The following is a 13,053-nucleotide window of genomic DNA, read 5'->3' on the forward strand; positions in this document are numbered from 1 at the left end:
CAGCCTAGTTTAACTGTGTTAGGACAAGGGTATAGTGATGTGAATGTTTTACTTCTTTAAAAAAAAATTATAACTTTATTTATAGATTTTCAGATTAGAACAGAAACAGTACCCCAACACCTCATTTTCCCATCTCTCCCTCCCTCCCATCCATCCATCCCTCCAACCCACCCACCAAGGCATCATATGCTAGAAAAGTAAATTAAATATGACAGAAGCAAACACTAATACAAACAAAAACAATGGAAAAAGTTCAAAAAACAAAGTAAAAGACAGGCTCTCCAAAAACGGCGATCGGGTTGTGGCTAACAGTTGATTGACATATATGTGAGAATGCCTCAAAAATGGGATCCCAGAAGCCACTCAAAGTTTGGCATGACCAAAACATGTGTCCCACAGTCGCTGGACTGGTGGCATCTCAAACACTTGGGGTCAACATTTGGATATATTTTTGACAATCTGTCATTTGAGTAATGAAGGTGGTGCAAAACCTTAAACTGAATGAGCCCATGCCTTGTGCAAAATAATGAGGTGTGGATATGCTCAATACTTTGTTGTCATATACAGTATCATTGGGTAGGACAACACCAATGTCTTGCTCCCATGCAGATTTTGTACCTGCCAAGGAAGGCGGATTAATGTTCTGTATTATGTCATATAATCTGGAGATTGTGTCCTTCAGATACGGGTTAAGATCTAAGCACCTATCAATTGAACACTAAGTGGGCTCAAGTGGAAATGAATGGAAATGTTTTTTGGCAAAGCTGCGAGTTTGCAGATATCTACAAAAGTGGGTATTGGGAATATTATGGTCAACCTTCAGAGTATCGAATGAGACAAATGTGTTATCAACAAATAGGTCACAAAAAAACACCAGACCATTCCTATACCAGAACGTTGTGTCAATCTGTGATGTTGGTAAGAGATCATTAAATGTTAATAGAGAGAAGCCGCTTGCTTGTTTAAACCTAAAGTGATTTTGGAATTGGGACCAGATTTTAAGGGAGTTCTTGACAATGGGATTCAATACATGGGTGCCAAGGTTCATGGGCAGTGGGGAGCACAGGAGCGAGACAGGAGAAGTTGGAAGGCTTGACTGTAACTCTATGATGGCTGAAGTTGGACCATCCTTGTTGTCAAATGTAGAAACCCAATAAACACATTTAGATATACTTGCTGACCAATAGTAGTGTAGAAAATTGGGGCTTAGGTCTCTCTAAATATACCTTTATCATTCGTGGATTTGACTTACTCCAAATGAAGTTGGAAATGTAGCTGTCCAGTTGTTTGAACATAGACTTTGGCAGAAAAATAGGAATAATTTGGAATAAGTATAAAAACCTAGGTAGTACAGTCATCTTGACAGAATTAATGCGACCTGCTAATGAAATGAAATTCTGCTTAGTGCGCTCCAGGGGTGATTTGAAGTTATGTTTAAAGCTTCTTGGTGACAGGGGGGCAGTATTGAGTTGCTTGGATGAATAAGGTGCCCAGAGTAAACTGCCTGCTACTCTGTCCCAGATGCTAATATTTGCATATTATTAGTAGTATTGGATAGAAAACACTGAAGTTTCTAAAACTGTTTGAATGAAGTCTGTGAGTATAACAAAACTCATATGTCAGGTGAAAACCTGAGAAAAATCCAACCAGGAAGTGGGAAATCTGAGGCTTGTAGTTTTTTAACTCAGCCCCTATTGTAGATACAGTGGGATATTGGTTATGTCACTTCCTAAGGCTTCCACTAGATGTCAGCCGTCTTTAGAACTTTGTTTGAGGCTTCTATTGGGAAGTGGGCCCGAATGAGAGAGGAATGAGCCAGGTGTCTGGCAGAGTGCCACAGGCACTGAGGCGCGGTCATGAGAGAGTTAGCTCTCATTCCATTGCTTTTCTACAGACATAGGAATTCTCCAGGTGGAACAATATTGAAGATGTATGATAAAACATCCTAAAGATTGATTCTATACTTAGTTTGACAAGTTTCTACGGGCTGTAACAGAACTTTTGAACTTTTTGTCCGACGTTCGGCTGGACCTGAACGCACTTTTGGATTTGTGTACCTAACGCCCTAACAAAAGAAGCTATTTGGACATAAATTATGGACATTATCGAACAAAACAAACATTTATTGTAGAACTGTGATTCCTGGGAGTGCATTCTGATGAAGATCATCTTAGGTAAGTGAATATTTATAATGCTATTTCTGACTAATGTTGACCACCCAATATGGCGGATATCTTTTTGGCTGCTTTGCTGTCTGAACGCTGTACTCAGATTATTGCATGGTTTGCTTTTTCCGTAAAGTTTTTTTGAAATCTGACACAGCGGTTGGAGGAGAAGTATATCTCTAATTCCATGTATAACACTTGCATTTTCATCAACATTTATAATGAGTATTTCTGTAAATAGATGTGACTCTCTGCACAATCACCGCATGTTTTAGAACTACTGAACGTAACTCGCCAATGTAAAATGAGATATTTTGATATAAATATGCACTTTATCGAACAAAACATACATGTATTGTGTAACATGAAGTCCTATGAGTGTCATCTGATGAAGATCATCAAAGGTTAGTGATTAATTTTATCTCTATTTCTGCTTTTTGTGACTCCTCTCTTTGGCTGGAAAAATGGCTGTGTTTATCTGTGAGTTGGTGGTGACCTAACATAATCGTTTGTGGTGCTTTCGCTGTAAAGCATTTTTGAAATCAGGCACTGTGGCTGATTTAACAAGAATTTTATCTTTAAAATGGTGTAAAATACTTGTATGCTTGAGGAATTTTAATTATGAGATTTTTGTTGTTTTGAATTTGGCACCCTGCACTTTCACTGGCTGTTGGCGAGGTGGGACGCTACCGTTCCACTTATCCCAGAGAGGTTAAACAGAGCCTTAAATGAGCATGTGACCTTTATCCCCAAATAAGTAAAGACCTGATGCTCCAACTTAAATAGGAAATTGGCATACCCAATTCCTTCTGCTAACTGATTAATGGGGAGGAGCACACTTTTTGTTAGGTTTAACTTATAACCAGAGAATGTCCCAAAACCTTGTAGCATGTCCAAGAGATGGGGTATAGGCTCCACAGGGTTAGAGATGTATAAAATAAGATATTCTGCATATCAAATCAAATCAAATTTATTTATATAGCCCTTCGTACATCAGCTGATATCTCAAAGTGCTGTACAGAAACCCAGCCTAAAACCCCAAACAGCAAGCAATGCAGGTGTAGAAGCACGGTGGCTAGGAAAAACTCCCTAGAAAGGCCAAAACCTAGGAAGAAACCTAGAGAGGAACCAGGCTATGTGGGGTGGCCAGTCCTCTTCTGGCTGTGCCGGGTGGAGATTATAACAGAACATGGCCAAGATGTTCAAATGTTCATAAATGACCAGCATGGTCGAATAATAATAAGGCAGAACAGTTGAAACTGGAGCAGCAGCACGGTCAGATGGACTGGGGACAGCAAGGAGTCATCATGTCAGGTAGTCCTGGGGCATGGTCCTAGGGCACAGGTCCTCCGAGAGAGAGAAAGAAAGAGAGAATTAGAGAGAGCATATATGGGGTGGCCAGTCCTCTTCTGGCTGTGCCGGGTGGAGATTAAAACAGAACATGGCCAAGATGTTCAAATGTTCATAAATGACCAGCATGGTCGAATAATAATAAGGCAGAACAGTTGAAACTGGAGCAGCAGCACGGCCAGGTGGACTGGGGACAGCAAGGAGTCATCATGTCAGGTAGTCCTGGGGCATGGTCCTAGGGCTCAGGTCCTCCGAGAGAGAGAAAGAAAGAGAGAAGGAGAGAATTAGAGAACGCACACTTAGATTCACACAGGACACCGAATAGGACAGGAGAAGTACTCCAGATATAACAAACTGGTCCTAGGGCTCAGGTCCTCCGAGAGAGAGAGAGAAAGAAAGAGAGAAGGAGAGAATTAGAGATCGCACACTTAGATTCACACAGGACACCGAATAGGACAGGAGAAGTACTCCAGATATAACAAACTGACCCTAGCCCCCCGACACATACACTACTGCAGCATAAATACTGGAGGCTGAGACAGGAGGGGTCAGGAGACACTGTGGCCCCATCCGAGGACACCCCCGGACAGGGCCAAACAGGAAGGATATAACCCCACCCACTTTGCCAAAGCACAGCCCCCACACCACTAGAGGGATATCTTCAACCACCAACTTACCATCCTGAGACAAGGCTGAGTATAGCCCACAAAGATCTCTGCCATGGCACAACCCAAGGGGGGCGCCAACCCAGACAGGATGACCACATCAGTGAATCAACCCACTCAGGTGACGCACCCCTTCCAGGGACGGCATGAGAGAGCCCCAGTAAGCCAGTGACTCAGCCCCTGTAATAGGGTTAGAGGCAGAGAATCCCAGTGGAAAGAGGGGAACCGGCCAGGCAGAGACAGCAAGGGCGGTTAGTTGCTCCAGAGCCTTTCCGTTCACCTTCGCACTCCAGAGCCAGACTACACTCAATCATATGACCCACTGAAGAGATGAGTCTTCAGTAAAGACTTAAAGGTTGAGACCGAGTTTGCGTCTCTGACATGGGTAGGCAGACCGTTCCATAAAAATGGAGCTCTATAGGAGAAAGCCCTGCCTCCAGCTGTTTGCTTAGAAATTCTAGGGATAATTAGGAGGCATAATTTTTCTGCATCATTTTTGGACAGAAAGTTTCTGATTTTTGCAATGTCACGTAGATGGAAAAAAGCTGTCCTTGAAATGGTCTTGATATGTTCTTCAAAAGAGAGATCAGGGTCCAGAGTAACGCCGAGGTCCTTTACAGTTTTATTTGAGACGACTGTACAACCATTAAGATTAATTGTCAGATTCAACAGAAGATCTCTTTGTTTCTTATATAAGGACACCTTGTGAATTATGTCGCCCCTTTGTATTCCCTAAATCCTTTCCTCCGCATGCAGGGCGACAGCAAGAGGCTCCATAGCCATATCAAATAGGAAAGGGGATAAACAGTAAACCTGCCTGGCCCCCTGTGGGGAGGGAAGTAGCTGGAGGTAACATTGTTGTTGCGAACACAAGCCTCTGGGGACGAGTACAAAATCTTAATCCACGACGGGTCAAACCCAAATATCTCTAGTACTGTAAATAGATATTCCCACTCAACCCGGTCGAACACCATCTCAACATCAAGAGAGATGACAACCTCTGGCTGTTGAGTTGGGAGAGCACATTTTTATAATGAAGCACAAAAGGCTTATAGGGCGGTATGAGCCACAGTCTTCTGACTAGAAAGGATTTCATTGTACATTGAGCTGAGGATAGGGGATCGTTTAGAGGAGAATGCTTTATAAAATTCAATAGGGCAGCCATCAGGCCCAGAAGCTTTGCCATTCTACATGGACTGGATTGCCAGAGTAGCTTCATCATCACTTATTGAGGAATCCATGTTGTCCACATCTGGAATGGGTTGAGATAGCTCCGATAAGCGTTTAGTGCGTTTTTTGTCATATGCTGTGTATTAAATAATTTGGCACCTTAGACATGCTTTTAACAACTCCCACACAGTAGAATGAGACAAATTAAGATGGTGCCGAAAAACATGGCTTATGTTTTACATTCTCCCAACCAATTGTGCAATTTTTTTTTGCGTAACTTAAAAAAAAAACGTATTGTGTACATAATGTTGCTTCTACCATCTCTTATGACCGAAAATAACTTCTGGATATCAGAAAAGCAATTACTCACCACGGACTGGAAGAAACCTTTTCCTTTAACGAGTCCGACGAGGATATCTTGCTTTCACTGGAACAGGCCCAGATCCAAAGGGGACGCAGATCGGGGATCCTTCTGAGAAGCCGAAGGTGAGCAAGTAAACTCCCAATGCCTTCCATTCTCCCTGCTAAATTGCAATTGTTAGAAAATTAAATTGATGACCTATTATTAAGATTGCCCTACCAATGGGACATAAAAAATTGTAACATCTTATGTTTCACTGAGACGTGGCTGAACAAAGAAACTGACAACATAGAGCTGGCGGGATTTTCCATGCACCGGCAGAACAGAGAAGCTACGTCTGGTGAGACGAGGGGTGGGGGTGTGTATATTTTTGTCAATAACAGCTGGTGCGCGATGTCTAATTTTAAAGAAGTATCGAGGTATTTCTCGCCTGAGGTAGAGTACCTTATGATAAGTTGTCAACCACACTATCTACCAAGAGAGTTCTCATCTGTATTATTCGTAGCTGTCTATTTACCACCACAAAGCAAAGCTGGCACTAAGACCGCTCTCAACCAACTCTATAAGGCCATAAGCGAAGAAGAAAATGCTAACCCAGAAGGGGCGCTCCCAGTGGCCGGGGACTTTAATGCAGGCAAACTTAAATCAGTTTTACCAAATTTTTACCAGCATGTCACATGTGCAACAAGGAGGAAAAAAATTCTAGACCGCCTTTACTCCACACACAGAGATGCATACAAAGTTCTCCCCCACCCTCCATTTGGCGAATCTGACCACAATTCTATCCTCTGATTCCTGCTTAGAAGCAAAAACTAAAGCAGGAAGTACCAGTGACTCGTTCAATACGGATACGGAAGTGGTCAGATGACACGGATGCTACACTACAGGACTGTTTTGCTAACACAGACTGGAATATGTTCCGGGATTCATCCAATGGCATTGAGAAATAAACCACCTCAGTCATTGGCTTCATTAATAAGTGCATAGATGACGTCATCCCCACAGTGACTGTACGTACATATCCGAACCAGAAGCCATGGAATACAGGCAACATGCGCATTGAGCTAAAGGCTAGAGCTGCCGCTTTCAAGGAGCGGGACACTAATCCGGACGCAAATAAGAAATCCCGCTATGCCCTCAGACGAACCATCAAACAAGCAAAGCATCAATACAGGATTAAGATTGAATCTTACTACACTGTCAAACATTTGGTAATTAAATACCCGTCCTGCAGTGTTCGCTCGGCTGTACAACCTGTGGTCCCATGCCAGCAGCCACTAAGCACCAAGACGGACCAACCAGTCAAATAGTAAAGAGTAAAACACGTGGTCCTTTGGGAGTATAAACTTGTAGGTATTAAACATGAAAGTATGTTAGTAGGGTATCCTATTAAGGCATGTAAAGAGAGGTAGCCTTTAGCCTTAGGTTTCAACTATATCACATTTTAAGTTATGACCCAGGTGCAGACAGTGTTGAAGAAACAAAAGTGTATTCTTTAAACGAGGGCAGGCAAACAACAAGTCAAGGCAGGCGGGGGTCAATAATCCAGAGAGGGTGTAAGACACCGGAATAGCAGGCTCAGGGTCAGGTCAGGCAGAGGTTGGTAATCAAGATTAGAGGCAAAGGTACAGGACGGCAGGCAGGCTCAGGGCAGACAGGCAGGAAAGGTCCAAACCGGGAAACTAGAAAACAGGGACTACAGAAAAGACAGGAGCAAGGGACACCGAGTACCGAGGCTGTACAGACGCAGCTAGTTGGTAAAAGCTAATTGTGCCATGTACTGTAAATAAAATACTATTCAAACTATATTGTCCTTGTGAGAATATGTCACGCATCATTGTTCATAATGTTAAAATACAGGAATAATAATTGTCATTTTTTTGGAAGCAGGGTGAAGACGCGTTTCTAGTCAAGATATTAGTTCCTTAGTCGCGTTAGCATGGCTAGTGCAGGGTCAGAGTATGGGCCTACAATGGCTAGTTAGTCGTATGTCACCTGTCCTCCAGTGGATGTACAATACCAGTCAAAAGTTTGGACACACCGACTCATTCAAGGGTTTTTCTTTATTTTTACAATTTTCTACATTGTAGAATAAATGTGAAGACATCAAAACTATGAAATAACACATATGGAATAATGTAGTAACAAAAAAAGTCTTAAACACATAATTACATATTTTATATTTTATATTCTTCAAAGTAACCACCCTTTGCCTTGACAGCTTTGCACACTCTTGGCATTCTCTCAACCAGCTTCACCTGGAATGCTTTTCCAACCGTCTTGAAAGAGTTCCCACATATGCTGAGCACTTGTTGGCTCCTTTCCTTTACTCCGCGGTCCAACACATTCCAAACCATCTCAATTGGGTTGAGGTCAGGTGATTGTGGAAGCCAGGTCATCTGATGAAGGACTCCATCACTCTCCTTCTTGGTCAAATAGCCCTTACACAGCCTGCAAGTGTGTTTTGGGTCATTGTCCTGTTGAAAACCAAATGATAGTTCCACTAAGTACAAACCAGATGGGATGGCGTATTGCTGCAGAATGCTGTGGTAGCCATGCCGGTTAAGTGTGCCTTGAATTCTAAATAAATCACTGACAGTGTCAACAGCAAAGCAGACCCACACCGCCACTCCTCCTCCTCCATGCTTCACGGTGGGAACAACACATGCGGAGATCATCCGTTCACCTACTCTGCGTCTCACAAAGATACAGCAGGTGGAACCAAAAAGCAAAAATTGGACTTATCAGACTAAAGGACAGATTTCCACAGTCTAATGTCCATTGCTCATGTTTCTAGACCCAAGCAAGTCTATTCTTCTTATTGGTGTCCTTTACTAGTGGTTTCTATTCAGCGATTCGACCATGAAAGTCGACCCAATTCAGTCTCCTCTGAACAGTTGAGGTTGAGATGTATCTGTTACTTGAACTCTGTGAAGCATTTTTTGGGCTGCAATTTCTGAGGCTGGTAACTCTAATGAACTTATCCTCTGCAGCAGAGGTAACTCTGGCACTTCCTTTCCTGTGGCGGTCCTCATGAGAGTCAGTTTCATCATAGCGCTTGATGGTTTTTTCGACTACACTTGAAGAAACTTTCAAAGTTCTTGAAATTTTCTGCATTGACTGACCTTTATGTCTTGAAGTAATGATGGACTGTAGTTTCTCTTTGCTTATTTGAGCTGTTCTTGCAATAATATGGACTTGGTCTTTTATCAAATAGGGCTATCTTCTGTATACCACCCCTACGTTGTCACAACACAACTGATTGGCTCAAACACATTAAGAAGGAAAGAAATTCCACAAATGAACTTTTAACAAGGTGACTACCTCATCAAATCAAATCACAGAACTCTGAGATATACCGCAGCAGGCAACTTCGATAGTAAAGCTATCGAGGGAGACTATTGGAAAGATTTTTCGCATTGAGAGAGGAACTGTTGTCATTCACAATGGATGTCTAACAGAAAATAAAAAAGACGGTTGACTTTCTGTGTAATGACAAGAAAATAATAGAAAACTGCATCAGTAAGTGTCCCAAACAAGTTATGACTGCTCACCTCCAATGCTTGCAAGAGCACATTGGGACCTACTTACCAATCCATTTGACTGTGATCCTGGCTCAGTTGACATGCTGGTAAGTGAAAACAAACAGCTGAACGAACCGAATGTTGCAGAAAACGCATTCACAGGTCACTACAGAGGAGTTTTGGTTCCTGACTCAAAGGGAATCCCCTTGCGTCTCCCTCTGAGCGTTAATGCCGTGTTGCCGTGTTCAAAACAACTGGAAACTCGGAAATCTCTGACTTCTTACTTCAGTGCGTTTGAGACAAGTGGGAACTTGGAAAGAAACGAGCTCCGACTGGGAAAAAATAGTTTTGAACGGTCATCCAACTCTGAATTCTTTCTAGAGCTCCGACTTTCCGACCTAAAGATCACTGACGTCTTGATTTGATCTCGTATTTGACCTCATTGTATTGAAAGCACCATAAAACTCATGGTAGGCTACCCTTCGCCAGCTCATATCTGTGTGAAGCTGGATTCAGTTCTCTCATCTGCATTAAAACCAAATATCGATCCAGGTTGGATGTGACAGCAGAGATGAGGTACGCTCCTGTGGTACGCTTTTGAGTGGCGCAGTGGTCTAAGGCTGTCACTACAGACTAGAGGTCCACCGATTATGATTTTTTTCAATGCCGATACCGATACCGATTATTGGAGGACTATTGGATGTTCTTATAGGCACTATAGTATTGCCAGTGTAACAGTACAGCTTCCATCCCTCTCCTCGCCCCTACCTGGGCTCGAACCAGGAACACAACGACAACAGCCACCCTCGAAGCAGCGTCACCCATCGCTCCACAAAAGCCGCGGCCCTTGCAGCGCAAGGGGAATAACTACTCCAAATCTAAAAGCGAGTGACGTTTGAAACGGTATTAGCACACACCCAGCTAACTAGCTAGCCATTTCACATTGGTTACACCAGCCATTAGGCTGATAGGCTTGAAGTCAGCAGCGAAGAGCTGCTGGCAAAAGGCACAAAAGTGCTGTTTGAATGAATGATTACGGACCTGCTACTGCTCAGTCAGACTGCTCTATCAAATCAGACTTAATTATAACATAATAACACACAGAATTACGAGCCTTTTGTCATTAATATGGGCGGCAGGGTAGCCTAGTGGTGGTCGAATCCGGAAACTATCATTTCGAAAACAAATGGTTTATTATTTCAGTGAAATACGGAACCGTTCGGTATTTTATCTAACGGGTGGCATCCCTAAGTCTAAATATTATTGTTACATTGCACAACCTTCAATGTTATGTCATAATTACGTAAAATCTTGGCAAATTAGTTCGCAATGAGCCAGGCAGTCCAAACTGTTGCATATACCTTGACTCTGCATGCAATGAACGCAAGAGAAATTACACAATTTCACCTGGTTAATAAGTAGTGATTATGATTGATTGTTTTTTATAAGATAAGTTTAATGCTAGCTAGCAAATTACCTTGGCTTCTACTGCATTCGCGTAACAGGCAGGCTCCTCGTGGAGAGCTTGGACTAGTTAACTGTACGGTTGCAAAATTGGATTCCCTGAACTGACAAGGTGAAAATCTGTCGTTCTGCCCCTGAACAAGGCAGTTAACCCATTGTTCCTAGGCCGTCATTGAAAATAAGAATGTGTTCTTAACTGACTTGCCTAGTTAAATAAATGTATAACAAAAAAAATTTAAAAAACGGAAATCGGAGCCCAAAAATACAGATTTCCGATTGTTATGAAAACTTGAAATCGGCCCTAATTAATCGTCCATTCCGATTAATCGGTCGACCTCTACTACAGACCATGGTTACAGACCCATGCCAAAACCTTGGATGCTATTCTCTGAATTAGAGCGGTTGGGTTAAATGCAGGAGACACATTTCACCTGTACAACTGACTAGGTATCCCCCTTTTTCACATCTTGACTAGAAATGTTTACTTATGTCCTTGGCTGTAGGACAAAACCTTTTGCCCACAATCAAGGGATGTTGCCCTATCATTGTGAAGCAGAATTCACCAAGCGTTGGATTGTTCACCCACTAATAGGGAACATGAGCTGGGTTTAGACGGTTTAGACCGTCATGAGACAGGTTAGTTTTACCCTACTGATGATGTGTTGTTGCAATATCCTTATGGGAGAGTGACTATCATATAGCCTATGATAACAAATTATTTGAAAATATACAGTACATGGCCAAAGGTATGTGGACGCCTGCTTGTCGAACATCTCATTCCAAACTCATGGGCATTAATATGGAGTTGGTACCCCCTTTGCTGCTATAAAAGTCTCCACTCTTCTAGGAAGGCTTTCCACTACATGTTGGAACATTGCTGCAGGCACTTGCTTCCATTCAGCCACAAGAGCATTAGTGAGGTTGTGCACTGATTTTGGGCGATCCAATTCATCCCAAAGGTATTCAATGGGGTTGAGGTCAGGGCTCTGTGCAGGCCAGTTAAGTTCTTCCACACCGATCTTGACAAACCATTTCTGTATGGATCTTGCTTTGTACATAGGGGGCATTGTCATGCTGAGTCCCTTATGTAGGAAAGGGCCATCCCCAATCTGTTGACACAAAGTTGGAAGCACAGAATCAACTAGAATGTCATTGTATGCTGTAGCGCTAAGATTTCCCTTCAATGGAATCAAGGAGCCCGAACAATGATAAACAATCACAAAAACAACCATTATTCCTCCTCCACTAAACTTGACAGTTTTTTTTGTATATATTTTTTATTTAACCTTTATTTAACTAGGCAAGTCAGTTCAGAACAAATTCTTATTTATAATGACGGCCTACCCTGGCCAAACCTGGACAATGATGGGCCAATTGTGCGCCGCCCTATGGGACTCCCAATCACAGCCGGATGTGATACAGCCTGGATTCGAACCAGGGACTGCAGTTGGCACTATGCATTTGGGCAGGTAGCGTTCTCCTGACATCCACCAAACCCAGATTTGTCAGTCGGACTTCCAGATGGTGAAGCATGACTCATCACACCAGAGAAAGCATTTCCACTGCTCCAAGAGTCCAATTGCGGCGAGCTTTACACCACTCCAGCCTACGCTTGGCATTGCGCATGGTGATCTTAGGCTTGTGTGTGGCTGCTCGGCCAAGGAAACCCATTTCATAGAGATTCTGACGAACAGTTCTTGTGATGATGTTGCTTCCAGAGGCAGTTTGGAACTCGGTAGTGAGTGTTGCAACCAAGGACAGACATTTCAGCACTTGGCAGTCCCATTCTGTGAGCTTAAGTGGTTGAGCCGTTGTTTCTCCTAGACGTTTCTGCTTCACAATAACAGCACTTACAGTTGACCGACTAGTTGGAAAGGTGGCGTCCTATGACAATGCCACGTTGAAAGTTCCTGAGCTCTTCAGTAAGGCCATTCTACTGACAATGTTTGTCTTTGGAGATTGCATGGCTGTGTGCTCAATTTTATACGCCTTTCAGCAACAGGTGTGGCTGAAAAAGCCGAATCCACTAATTTGAAGTGTTGTCCACGTACTTTGTATGGCCTGTAAAGGAGACACTTGCATTCAGAAAGTATTCAGACCCCTTCCCTTTTTCCACATTTTGTTACATTACAGCATTATTCTAAAATGGATTAAATAAATACAAATCCTCATCAATCTACACACAATATCCCATAATGACAAAGCGAAAATCGAATTTTTAGAATGTTTGAAAATGTTTTAAAAATGAGAAACAGAAATACCCTATTTACATAAGTATTCAGACCATTTGCTATGAGACTCGAAATTGAGCTCAGGTGCATCCTGTTTCCATTGACCATCCTTGAGATGTCTCT

The sequence above is a fragment of the Oncorhynchus tshawytscha genome, linkage group LG08 (genome assembly GCF_018296145.1).
Source record: "Oncorhynchus tshawytscha isolate Ot180627B linkage group LG08, Otsh_v2.0, whole genome shotgun sequence".
In the NCBI taxonomy this organism is placed as follows: Eukaryota; Metazoa; Chordata; class Actinopteri; order Salmoniformes; family Salmonidae; genus Oncorhynchus; species Oncorhynchus tshawytscha.